This window comes from Lactuca saligna, chromosome 1 (assembly GCF_052625555.1).
Source record: "Lactuca saligna cultivar CGN05327 chromosome 1, ASM5262555v1, whole genome shotgun sequence".
Classification (NCBI taxonomy): domain Eukaryota; kingdom Viridiplantae; phylum Streptophyta; class Magnoliopsida; order Asterales; family Asteraceae; genus Lactuca; species Lactuca saligna.
The window spans coordinates 89,434,524-89,447,018 of NC_136417.1; the positions used below are offsets into that span (position 1 = coordinate 89,434,524).

The window sequence follows — 12,495 nt, forward strand, 5'->3', positions numbered from 1 at the left end:
GTAGAACGGATAACGGGTATGAACATTCGGGTAATAGGTTAACCCGATAATAATATAGGTCGGGTTTTAGGTATGAATATTTATTTTCGGGTATACCCGAATACCCGAATTTGTTTTTTAAATAATACCAAATATACAATGCAATCACGTACGCACACTTCAAATAAAACAAAACCCTTCGTTTCCTTCTTATGATCGACGGTCGACGCAAACTTGCAAAGGGAATGCGACGCTGAAGCTAAAATCCTGAACCATCATCACAATTCTCAGTTTCTCACTATCGTACGGAATGGAATTAAAAAAGTATATAACATATTATAATGATTTGTATTCTTATTATATATATACTTGTTAATTGTATGGAGTACTTTCCTATCCGATTCTTTATTAAGCAAACCAATATGTAAAAATAAAAAAATAAAGAAAAAAAATTATCAATAAGTCTGATTTAATAAATTTTCGGGTATACCCGATAATTACCCGACCCGACCTCAAACCCAAATACCCGAAACCCAAAAACCCGAATTACAACATAAATCCGAGTATCGGGTATTATTTTCTTTAAAGAAATATCAGTTCCAGCCGAAACCCGGATATTTTACCGGTTCGACACCCTACTTTCAACAGAGCTGGATTGAAGTTCAAGAAGACATCCGGAACTCGCTGAATCATCGAAAATCACATTGGAATCCTCAAACTATCGACGGAGCCACCAGAACGTCGTCGGAAATGCTAAAAGTATCGCCGAATTTGTGAATTCGCTCACAATGTCATGGCGAAGCTGCACCATATCGAACCGAATAAATTTCAACGATGTTTATTAACTCATCAGGAGGTATTGCCTTTAGGTTTCTGATTTGCTCACCGGTGACGGGAACCAACGACTCTGGGTACCAAATTTCTGATATATTACTTTGTATCATTTCATCGTTCTAGCTTGATGCGATGAAGATATATTGATATTCTTACGCACGGGTACAAGTACTGAAGCAACATCATTGATTGGAGTTTGGTATTAAGTGAGATTCGTTGGAGAAGGAAGCTTCACCGGAGAGTTGCTTGTCACCGGCCTCCAAGGAAGTTCAGCGGGACGAGGTGACTGTAATACAGGAATGGTGAGCCTGGAATGCAGATAAGCGGAGGAATTGACAGATTCGATGTCTCCGGCTAAAAAGTTGTGGTCGGAATTAGAGATGGATGTCGTCGGTGAAAGAAGCAGTGGACGGACATGAAGATGGAGGCTAGGAACGACTACAACTGATGAGGTATGGAGTTCACTGTGTTTCTTTAGAATGGATTAGGTTAAAATTAGCTTTATCTAGTATTTGGGCCTAATTTAGGCTTCAGGTTATAATACTTCTTAATTGCAAAATTAAGAGGCAATATCTTAAAATTTCGGATTCAGATCGCTTGTTTAAAGTTATAATTACCTCTTATTTTTTCAGATATTGAACAAGGTCTGAAAAATAAAAAATGATGCGTACCTAATTTGCCCTAAAGAAAGACCGACAAACGCTTCATCGCCTTTCCTTCCCTTCGTGTGTGCTTCCATTCGCGTCTGCTTCTCTTCACCACCAAGATTCCGACGAGGCTCACGTCCACCCAAAACGTCGACGATGTTGCACCCTGCAACGCCGACGCCGACGCACGTCCTCTGGCTCGAACTCGTTTTCAAATTCTGCCCAACAGGTATGTTTCTCTTCTTCTAAAAATCGATTTCATTGCCTGCATCCGATCTGCAACGCCACCGGTGCCGCCGACTTCGCCTCCGACATCTTGTATAGGTAAAGTTTTTCTATTTCTCTTGCTCTGCAATCCGAGTTTAAATCTTGAAAATTGAGTCTCGTAGTTTTTCCCTTGAAATTAGAGTATCATTCCTGAAATCAGACCATTGTTTTCCTTTTTTTCCTTTTTTTTTTTTGAAATCAGGGTATCAATTGAAAATTTTGATATTGTTGTCTTCTCAGCACAACTGCAGGAAAAGAAACTAGAATTAGATGTAAGCTGATGTTTTCTTCAATGTTTGTACAGGGATACACACGACATATTCTGTTTTCACTTCATTATGAAATTATTGAAATTGCTTCCATATTCTGTTTTCACTTCATTCATTCATCTTCAATTTATCAAAAATCATGACTCCTTATTGTTCTGATGCATTGTCTATTAACTTGTCATCAGGAATTGGCTATATTGTGCCTCAATAGGTTGAAGAGAGTGATCCAATACTACCTGCCATTAAAACAATATATGGTTCAGCTACTACCCTCCCATTGCCAACCACAACTCTAATAGTTCCTTTAAAGCCATAGAAGGTCAAACCAGTCAAGGATCAGCTCTCAAGTCTCTATTGTACCCTTTTTATAGTTGAAAGAATTGTGAAGATCTGTGAAGCTCTTGAATTGGAGGTTTTGATTGTTTTGGGTGCCACAATTAAGAAATAGGTTTGTCATTTGTGATATAAATTGATTTTCTTGTATTATTGCAATTAGTTGGTTGGGGTATACTCACGAAATGATAGTGTTATGTTTGATTTGGTTATTTTATAAGAAAAAATATTGAATTTAGCAAAAAATAACATAGAAGGGCAAAATGGTCATTTTTTATAATTCAGCACTGCAATTCAGAGGTTCTAAACAAACCACATTTAAAAATTCAGACCATCTTAGAAATTCAGACCACTTAAAAATTCAGATCTTGAAAATTCAGATCCTACCAAACAACACCTTATTTCATAAAAATAATAAAATGGGTTTATTTATTTACTTTGAAGATATACATATGCTTCTGTATTCTATTCCTCATAACTAATATCTAATATTATTTTTAAAATTTATTGTTTTAATTATATAACCAATACGTAATAGTATCTAATGTTATTTTTAAAATTTATTGCTTTAATTATATAACCAATACGTAATAGGATCTAATATTATTTTTAAAACTTATTGCTCTAATTATTCATAATAAGTGTTCATATAAATTAAACATAAATTGTATTTTAAGAAAATATCCCTAAGGCTAATTAGCTAATATGAAAAATATTGTATGTTATTATGGGTAAAATATAAATAGAAAATGGCAAGTGATTCAACATGGAAATTAGTAAAAATGAATTTTGTCCATTTTAATCATATATGATTAGATATATTTAATTACATGTTTTTAATCACATTTTATTAAATACACGATAACATCTATTTAAACAAAAAAACGTGAAAACAAATCTTGTTTACATAAATCATGTGTGATTATCACATACAATTTATGTGGACAAGGTTCATTTTCGTGTTCGCGGTTCAATAGTTATTCTTGATTATTCAATCACATGTGATTATATATATCTAATCACATACGATTTATATGGATAATATTCGTTTTCGTGTTCTCGATTCAATAATTATTCTCATATATTTTAACCAAATGTGATTATATGTATTTAATCATATTTTATTATATGTATTTAATCATATATGATTCATGTGCACAAGATTTGATTTTGCGTTTACAATTTAAGAGTTGTTCTTTGTCGACATTTGAAAGGAATCTTGTCTACATATTCTGACAACCCGGAACTTCTATCAATACTAAACTCGACTCTGTCACCTTTTAACATCGTATAAGGGTCCATTTAATTGTTCTAAGCTTGAGTACAACCAAGGTTGAGATTAAGGATGAACTATAAAGTCGTAAAGTAGCAAAATCGGGCCATACACCCTCTTGGGAGGTGTGTCGACCGTACACATGGGTGTGCGGCCAGACACCCACCCCTCAACCGCACACCCGGGGTGGTGGGTCAACTACCCCTATAAATATAAGGAGACCCCTCTCATTCAGTCTTTTCTTCCTTTAGATGCACACTGCTACTTTCTCTCTCTAGAATCTTCATCCAAGAACCCTCCAAAGGCATAGAAAACGTAAGTGATTCATCCCCTAGCTCGTTATACTTGAAAGATCCCTTGACTCTTCATGTTTTAGGCCTTGTTCTTCATCCTTTGAAGGTGTACGGCCGCCACCTTCATAAGGTCGGCCATAAAGACCTTAAAGGCCCTCCAAAGTGAGAATTTGACCCCCTATCTTCTAGTTGGACACAACCCTAGCCTTGATTCTCTTGAAAATCGAAATTTTGGGCATAGATGAAGAGTGTGCGGCCGTACAGCCCTCTGTATGGCCGCACACCCCTTTGTACGGCCGCACACACATCCTCAGGGTCGCACACCCTCTTTGATGTTCATATTTGGCCTTAAACTTGCAAAACCACTAAGCATGGGACCTAGAACACCCCTTAGATGGTAGATAGAGCCTTGGAAACACCTCAAAAAACTCTCCATCATGAGTGTACGACCGTACACTCATGGGTCGTACACGCATGGCCATACACCTCCTTCACTCGATTACATATGGTTTTAACACTTGGTTCAAGTGTTTCCAAGTCCTTAGAGTGGTTTCCTATCATGTCTAGTCGTAAAATACCCTAATTTGAATCATATATGTGTCATTACATGTTAAATAGGGTCCAATTGTGTTCGAAGCTTCAGTTAACACCCAACATCCATACCGGTCTTACATTCGAATCCTACGTCAAAACGGTGAGTTCATACCCTACATTTTCCGAGTTTTTAAATGTTTTTAGGGGGAATACAAGTGTAAACACAAGTAATCCTCTGTTCAAATATATTATTTCGTTTAACATATTACTGTTATCAAGATATAGTGAATCTAGAAATCATTTTACATAACGAGTTAGGTTATGAACCATGAAAAGGCCATTTTCAAAACTAAAGAATGAACTTATGAATCATGAAACCAAAGATACTATCTTATAAAGATTCATATTAATAACAAAAAGGGTTTTCTTGTATTATTACTCGTAAAGTCATCACCTAAATTGGGAGACACGTCCTCGTACACTTTAATAACAAAGGGAAGGACTTGGTCCTTGGGTACTATCAATCATCAGCTAAATGGAGGACTACTCTTATGAACCAGAATTTCCTGGAAGGAAAGCATGGCTTTTGTGTATAAATCTATATGGGACTGACTAGCCCGCACCTTGCTGCTAGCTACAGTGGGACTGACAGGTCTACAGGTGACAAATGTCATAAAGGATATTGGCCTGGATACATGCCATATCAAGTTTAAGTATGGTCATAAAACTCACCAGTCGGACGGAGCTTCTACGTAATAATAATATACCTCTCTTAAGTAACTCCTTTAATAATATAAGTGTAGTACTTATATCTTACAATTTCGGAACTATTAAACTTAAACCTCACGTATTCCAGGGAAAATAAGGGATTTTCCTAGCCTCAACCTCTTACTGGTGGTAGCCAGGGTTTTCAAAAAGGAACTATGTTTAACCTATATAAGTATGGTAGATACTTATACTTTCTGATTTAAAACGAGTAATTCACTAATTTTCACTTAAAGGAAACGCAGGATTTCCCGGGGTAATCACCGGTATTTTATAAATAAATGGTTTATAATCAACTAACACACATTCATTATTAATTCCATGACTCCTTAGTTTATGCATCCGGGTTATGTATAAAGAATACCTGATAGACGGTGGATTGTGTGGCTTCTGCCTCATTCCTTGTTCCTTGTTTGGTTGTGGGTTTAGGGCAGATCCACACAATTAACTGTTTGTCCGATGTTCTTTATACATAACTAGTATGAACTAAGAAGTCATAGAAGGAATTTGTTAATCATACTTTTCATAAGAAAATAAGGGATTTTCTTGAGGTTCAATAGCAATAGATCAACACTGGTTAACGTTGTAAGTACCTAGTGAATACTTCAGGATTATGTACATGAGAATCTGACAACCAGTGGAATGTGTGGTCTCCGCCTCTTTTCCTGTTCCTTTTTTGGTTGTGGTCTTGGGGCATAACCACACAATCGACTGTTTGTTCGATTTGGATTGTATATGATTTGTATACACTAAGTACTCGCAGGAAGAACTAGCAGAAATCATTTTTACCTAACTTTTACTATATCAAAAAATGTAAGTTTTCTGGAGAAAAATAACGTACTTTTCAAAAGAACAAAGAACAGTTTTTCCAAAACAAAATGCTTATGAACTCACCAGCTTTATGTTGATACTCTTTCAAAACTTACTTGTATTCTCAGGACACTAGTAGACAGGTACACGCACCGGGTTCAAGAAGATGGAACATAGTAGCTTCGAGTCTTTATTTGTTATTTACTTTTGGCGTCAAACATGTATAATTCAAATGAAATGTAAACATTATACTATTAATACAATGGTTGTTGTTGCTTTGATTGCTATTATTCAATTGTTGTGATACTACATATGACATCCTCCGCCCCCGAACATTTCCACCGTTTCAGTTTAGGGGTGTGACACATATAATCATATATGATTTATATGGACAATATTCATTTTGCGTTTTGGATTCAATATTTATTATCGTGTATTTAATCGTAGGTGATTATATGTGATTAGATACATAAGAAAATTATTGAATCGAAAATTCGAAAACAAATCTTGTCTATATAAATAAAATGTTATTAGATACATATAATCACATGTGATTATATGTATTTAATCACATACGATTTATGTGATTAAATACATATAATCATATATGATTTATGTAATTATATTTATTTAAACACACGAGAATAACTACTGGATCACATTTGATTTATGTGGACATGATTCATTATTGCGTTCTCGATTCAATAATTGTTCTTAGTCAACTTTAATTATATATGATTATATGTATCTAATTACATATGATTTATATGGGCAAAAAGAGAATCTTATTTATATAAATCATATGTGATTAGATATATATATATATATATATATATATATATATATATATATATATATATATATATATATATATATATATATATATATATAATCATATGTGATTATGTACAAGAGAACAACCATTGAATCAAAAATGCGAAAACAAATCTTTGTCCATGTTAATCATATGTTATTAACTACATATAATCAGATATGATTAAATACATGAGAAAAATTATTGAATGGAAAACATGAAAACTAATATTGTTCATATAAATCATATGTGATTAGATACACATAATCACATGCGATTATATATATTTAATCACGTATGAATAATGTTATTAAATATATATAAATCACACATGATTTATATCATTATGTGATTTCTGTACACAAGATTCATTTTCACGTTTTTGATTCAATAGTTTTTCTTTTTCTACATTAATCATATATGATTAAATACATTTAATCAGATGTGATTATATGATTCTAATCACATATGATTTTATTTGGAAAAAACGAATATTGTCTCTACAAATCATATGTGATTAGCTATATACAATCACATATGATTATATACACAATAACAAATATTGAATCAAGAACGCGAAAACAAATCTTTATCCACACTAATCATATGTGATTAAATACATCAAATCACATGTGATTATATGAATCTAATCACATATGATTTATGTATTTAATAACATATGATTAAATATAATTAAATACTTATAATCATATGATTAAATTCTTATAATCACAAATGATTAAATATATGAGAAAAATTATTGCAACGTAAACTCAAAAATGAATATCGTTCATATAAATCATACGTGATTGGATACATATAATCACATGTGATTATATGTATCTAATCACTTATGATTAAAGTTGAAAAAAAAATTATTGAATCGAGAGCGCGATAATGACACATGCTCTCGATTGAACGTTATATATATATATATATATATATATATATATATATATATATATATATATATATATATATATATATATATATATATATATATATATATATATGATCATTTGAGAAACTTAAAGATTCGTTAAAACTCGAGAGCTTTTCTATTGGGTTTTTAAATACTTTGAGACATATATGTTTTTTAACAACATTAGACATTAAGTAGCTTATTAAGCAATTAGACATTAAGTAGCTTATTAAGCACTTCATTTGCTGGGAAAAAATGTGATTTTATTTGTAACATATATACACTTTTTCATATCTACATATCTATTCACATCTACACACAAAAAACTTCATTTTTTTTAATTGACCTTTGATAAAATTTAAATTTGAGAAACAAACTTACTTGCAAATGCTAAGAAATGATGATGTATGTGATATATTAAGTTTAGCCCTTGATTCAGACAAAGTTCAAGTCAATTGTATAAAAACATTCAATCAAGTTAAAAATAATTATCATACCCTTTTATAGAGTTTTGAGCTTTCAAATGGAGTTTTTTTTATAATATTATATTTAAATTCATCTAGTGGTACATTATAATTTGGATTATATTACTAATTTAGAAATTAATCATCAATTAGAATCATGTTTTGATGTATATATATATATATATATGGGAAAAGTGAATATTCCCTTAAGGGTATATAACCTTAGGTATCCAAACTCACCATAATACGCCGTTTTGTTTGATATATTCATTATAATGTTCTTAAACTTCAATCCTAACTTGATTTACTTTCAAGATTTTTCGAAATTTCACTATTACCTTCATCTTATATCATATCTTTTTGACGAACACCTATTAGACTATATATATTATAGTTAAAAATGAAAATTATGTAAAATGAAGATAAATGTGAAATGTATAAAATTTTTGAAAGTAAATCATGTTAGAAGTTGAATTATAAGAACATTGGACAATTACAATTTTTATATTTGATACATAATGACGTAATAATGTGAGTTTGGGTACCTAACCTTATATACCCTTAAGAGTATATTTACTTTTCCATATATATATATATATATATATATATATATATATATATATATATATATATATATATATATATATATATATATATATATATATATATATATATATATATATATATATATATATATATATATATAGAGAGAGAGAGAGAGAGAGATTACATCTAAATAAACATTGAGAGCCATTCATCATGCATATATGAATGGAATTTATGGGTAAATGATCAATGTCCATTCGTATTGGATGACATTTTAATCATTCACATATGAATTCCATCATCATGTAAATAATGAAATTCATGAAGATTCTCAATATTTGTGTGATTCTCATTTATAAGTAAGATAAACTTGTACTTACCAGGTACAATGAAGTATAACATCCGCAACAATAGATAAACCATCTTGAAATGTCAATGTACCATTTGTGCTTACATAACTTATCTGTCAAGTGTGCATATATGAAAATAAAACAGGAATCATTTATTCATGTAATCTATTTATAACATAATACTTCCCAAAGTAAATTTCTTGTAATTAAAAGCATGTATATAATTCTTTCATAAGACTTTATCAATCAAATTTGTCTTGTTGTATTTGTTTCTCGAGTAAAACAACTGAAGTAGTATTTATTGACATTTTTATCCAACATTGTCTTGAAAATCACCCAAAGTGAAATGAAAATTCAAGTCTGGTTTTTTTTTTTTTTTTTTTTTTTTTTTTTTTTTAAATACATGGTGTAAGAAATGTATAATTAAAAAAAAAAAAAGATATCAACTTATGGTATGGAGTAGGGGTGTTGATCAGGTAAAATTTTCGGGTTTCGGGTAATTCGGTTTTTTCATATAAAAAAATTTACCTGTTACCCTACCCAAATTAAATTCGGGTAATGGGTCGGGTAAGGGTAATTCGGGTATTACCCGATTTTTTATTTTTTATTTTTTAATTTTTTAATGGCACCTAAAAATAAATGTAATGAAATAAATATGTCATGTTAAACTTTGAACATTGAGAATTTTTACTAAATAATATTTGAGATATCAAGTATTCTTTCAAAACTTTTGATCTTGGATTGAATTCTTTATTTTTTTTTCTCTTTTTCTTGTGGAACTTGATCATTGGTTAGATTGTCAACTTCAATCGTCTCATCTTCTACTTCAATATAGTTATCCATTGGTGTCGAATACCAACGAAGAGCGGACGAGGTAAGATGATTTTTTGACGTGGGGAAAATAGAACGAGCCTTAACGAGGGAAATTGGGATTTGGGATTTGGGAGGGACATATAAACTCATAAATGGACATTATTTGTTATATATATTTCGGGTAATCGGGTATACTCGAAACCCAAACAACTTACCCTTTACCCGACCCGAAAAAAATTTCGGGTTACCCACTTACCCAAAAAAATTAATCCGATATCCGATTTATCCGACCCGATTTACCCGTTACCCAAAAAAATTGGGTGGGTAATTCAGGTAACGGGTATTTTTGACAGGTTTAGTATGGAGTTAAAACTTAAACAGCCAAAAATTATTTGGAAAATAATTCCTTATTAACCCATTAGCTGGCAATGAAACACCACAAGGAAAAATGCCATTACCGGCGACAAAAGTCGCCGGTAAAAGTCCCAAAAATCGCCGGTACTGATAATAGCGGCGTCGCGTCGCCGATAATGAGTCTCCGCTACTGCCTCGTCGCTATTGATCAGTTTGTCGCCGCTAAAGATAATAGTCGCCGCTATTAGTATGTCGCCGCTACTGAGTAGTTGTCGCCGCTAATAATGTTGTCGCCGGGAATGACATTTGTTGCCGGTAAAAGTGTCGCCGGTAATGAGCTCTGTCGCCGGTAAAAGTGTCGCCGGTAATTTGTTTTCAATTTTTTTTAAAATAATGATTTTCGTTGCCGGTGATAATATCGCAGGTAAAAATGTTGCCGGTGATAATATCGCAGGTAAAAGTGTCGCCGGTAATAACAATATTCGATTAAATATCAAAACCAATAGTGTCGACGCTAATTACAAAACAAACATCCTATTAAATATCAAACATAATAGTGTCAAACAAACATCCTATTACAAACAAACATCCAAAATACAATTAAATATCAAAAGTCATACTATCCGAGTAGCAAAACAACAAAATTTTTACAATCTACTAAGTAGCAAAACGAGACAACATATGCAAATAAAACCCATTCTTACATACCCTCATCGCCGTTCCCATCATTTCCTTGATTGTTTTGGGATTGAAAAAACGAATAAAGCTCATCCCTACATGCCGGGTCGGCGAGCATTGCACGAAGATTTTCCAACTATATAATTAATAACAATATATATAAAATTATAAGTTAGATCGTCAAACATAAACAAAAACTATCAAAATACATTGTTATTTTTAAAGTAAGATAGAAAACCAAAGTACATTGCTATATTTTGCACTTGGGACAAAAACCAAATTACCAAACTTTTTAGCAAATAACCACCACAAAACCAAAACTACCAAATCAACATGCATTTTACGATGCTAAAGTAGATTGCTATTTTACCTGTGATGGTTGTGATGGTGGTTGTGATGGTTGCGAAGGCTGTGGAATCGTCGGGAGACCAGAAGGTTTGCGGCCAATGCCTCTAATGTGGCCACGTCGCTCTCCTAATACTTTCTCGAACGTAGCTCTTTCTTGAGTTGGCGTAAACTCACTTTCACCTTGAGTTTGTTCTAGCAGCTCTTCAACTAACCGATTCTGTAACTCCCAAAAGTGAGTAACAATTAAGTATAAATAAACATTTAAATATATGATAAAATTATAATTAAATACTTACATATTGTTGTTCCGATTCAGCAGTAACAAATACACCATTCTTATCGGTATGAGCTTTGTGAAATGTTTCCACTCTCTTAAGGTTCTGTTTAAGTTTAAAAATTAGATTATATTTTAAATAAATAATTACATGTATCGTACGGTACCTTCTTATAGCAAGTACTGCTATACGAGCTCGAACCCCCACGATTCACAATTGTTTGCTTTTCACGGATTTTTTTGTTCCTTTCTGAAGCAATTTTGTGTTCGTCAGTTTGAAAATACTCAACTGTCTTCTCCCAGTTATCAACAAGCATACCATCCGGAGGATTTGCCAATGCTCTCGGGATATCTTCATACCCTCCGACCATGTTGAAATATTCTTTTGCGTCGGCTTTACGCTCTCGAAAACCTCTTAACAAGGCTGCTTGAAAACTCTCTGTCAATAAAGTAGCTTGTGCATCCTGGTACATTTGATTGAGATCAAACTTTGTCTACAATAAAATAAAAAGTTAACCAAGTAAGAAACAATTATAGTTAAACCTATAAAATATATTTAAATAAATAATTACCGCTAAATGTTGTAATACAGTGTCCTTTATATCAGGGGAAACTTTTTTCCAACTCCATTTGTCGAAAGGGACCATCTGCCACATTGTTTTCCCAACTTCTCGGGAAAACATGTCTCCCGCCTCTCCTACGGGATTAAATGTGATATCCCTATCAAATTGCATGGCTATTGGTTTCCCCTGGTTCTGCAAGATTGCTTTTTCAAGCTTTATATTTTTTGCTTTTCCTCGAGCTTTCCTTCGGGCACGTCCCTCAACTACAAATGTAATTAAAAATTATTAGAAACGACATTTAATTTATGATAATTGAACAAAAATAGTAAATAAAAATTCATGATAAGACTTACCGTCCTGCTCGT

The 12,495-nt window shown here is 32.3% G+C and overlaps 1 long non-coding RNA gene across 4 annotated transcripts; it reads left to right on the plus strand.

Annotated features, from left to right (window-relative positions):
* The first annotated feature begins 577 nt into the window (after positions 1-577).
* Positions 578-2,515, plus strand: LOC145041271 (uncharacterized). Of its 4 annotated transcripts, none has more exons than XR_013680015.1 (4): positions 578-1,265; positions 1,446-1,784; positions 1,930-1,999; positions 2,182-2,515. It is a non-coding gene; the product is annotated as an uncharacterized LOC145041271 (long non-coding RNA). The 4 variants fall into 4 exon arrangements; XR_013680016.1 differs by having other exon boundaries at positions 578-835; positions 937-1,265; positions 1,446-1,999; XR_013680014.1 differs by having other exon boundaries at positions 1,446-1,999.
* Positions 2,516-12,495: the final 9,980 nt, after the last annotated feature.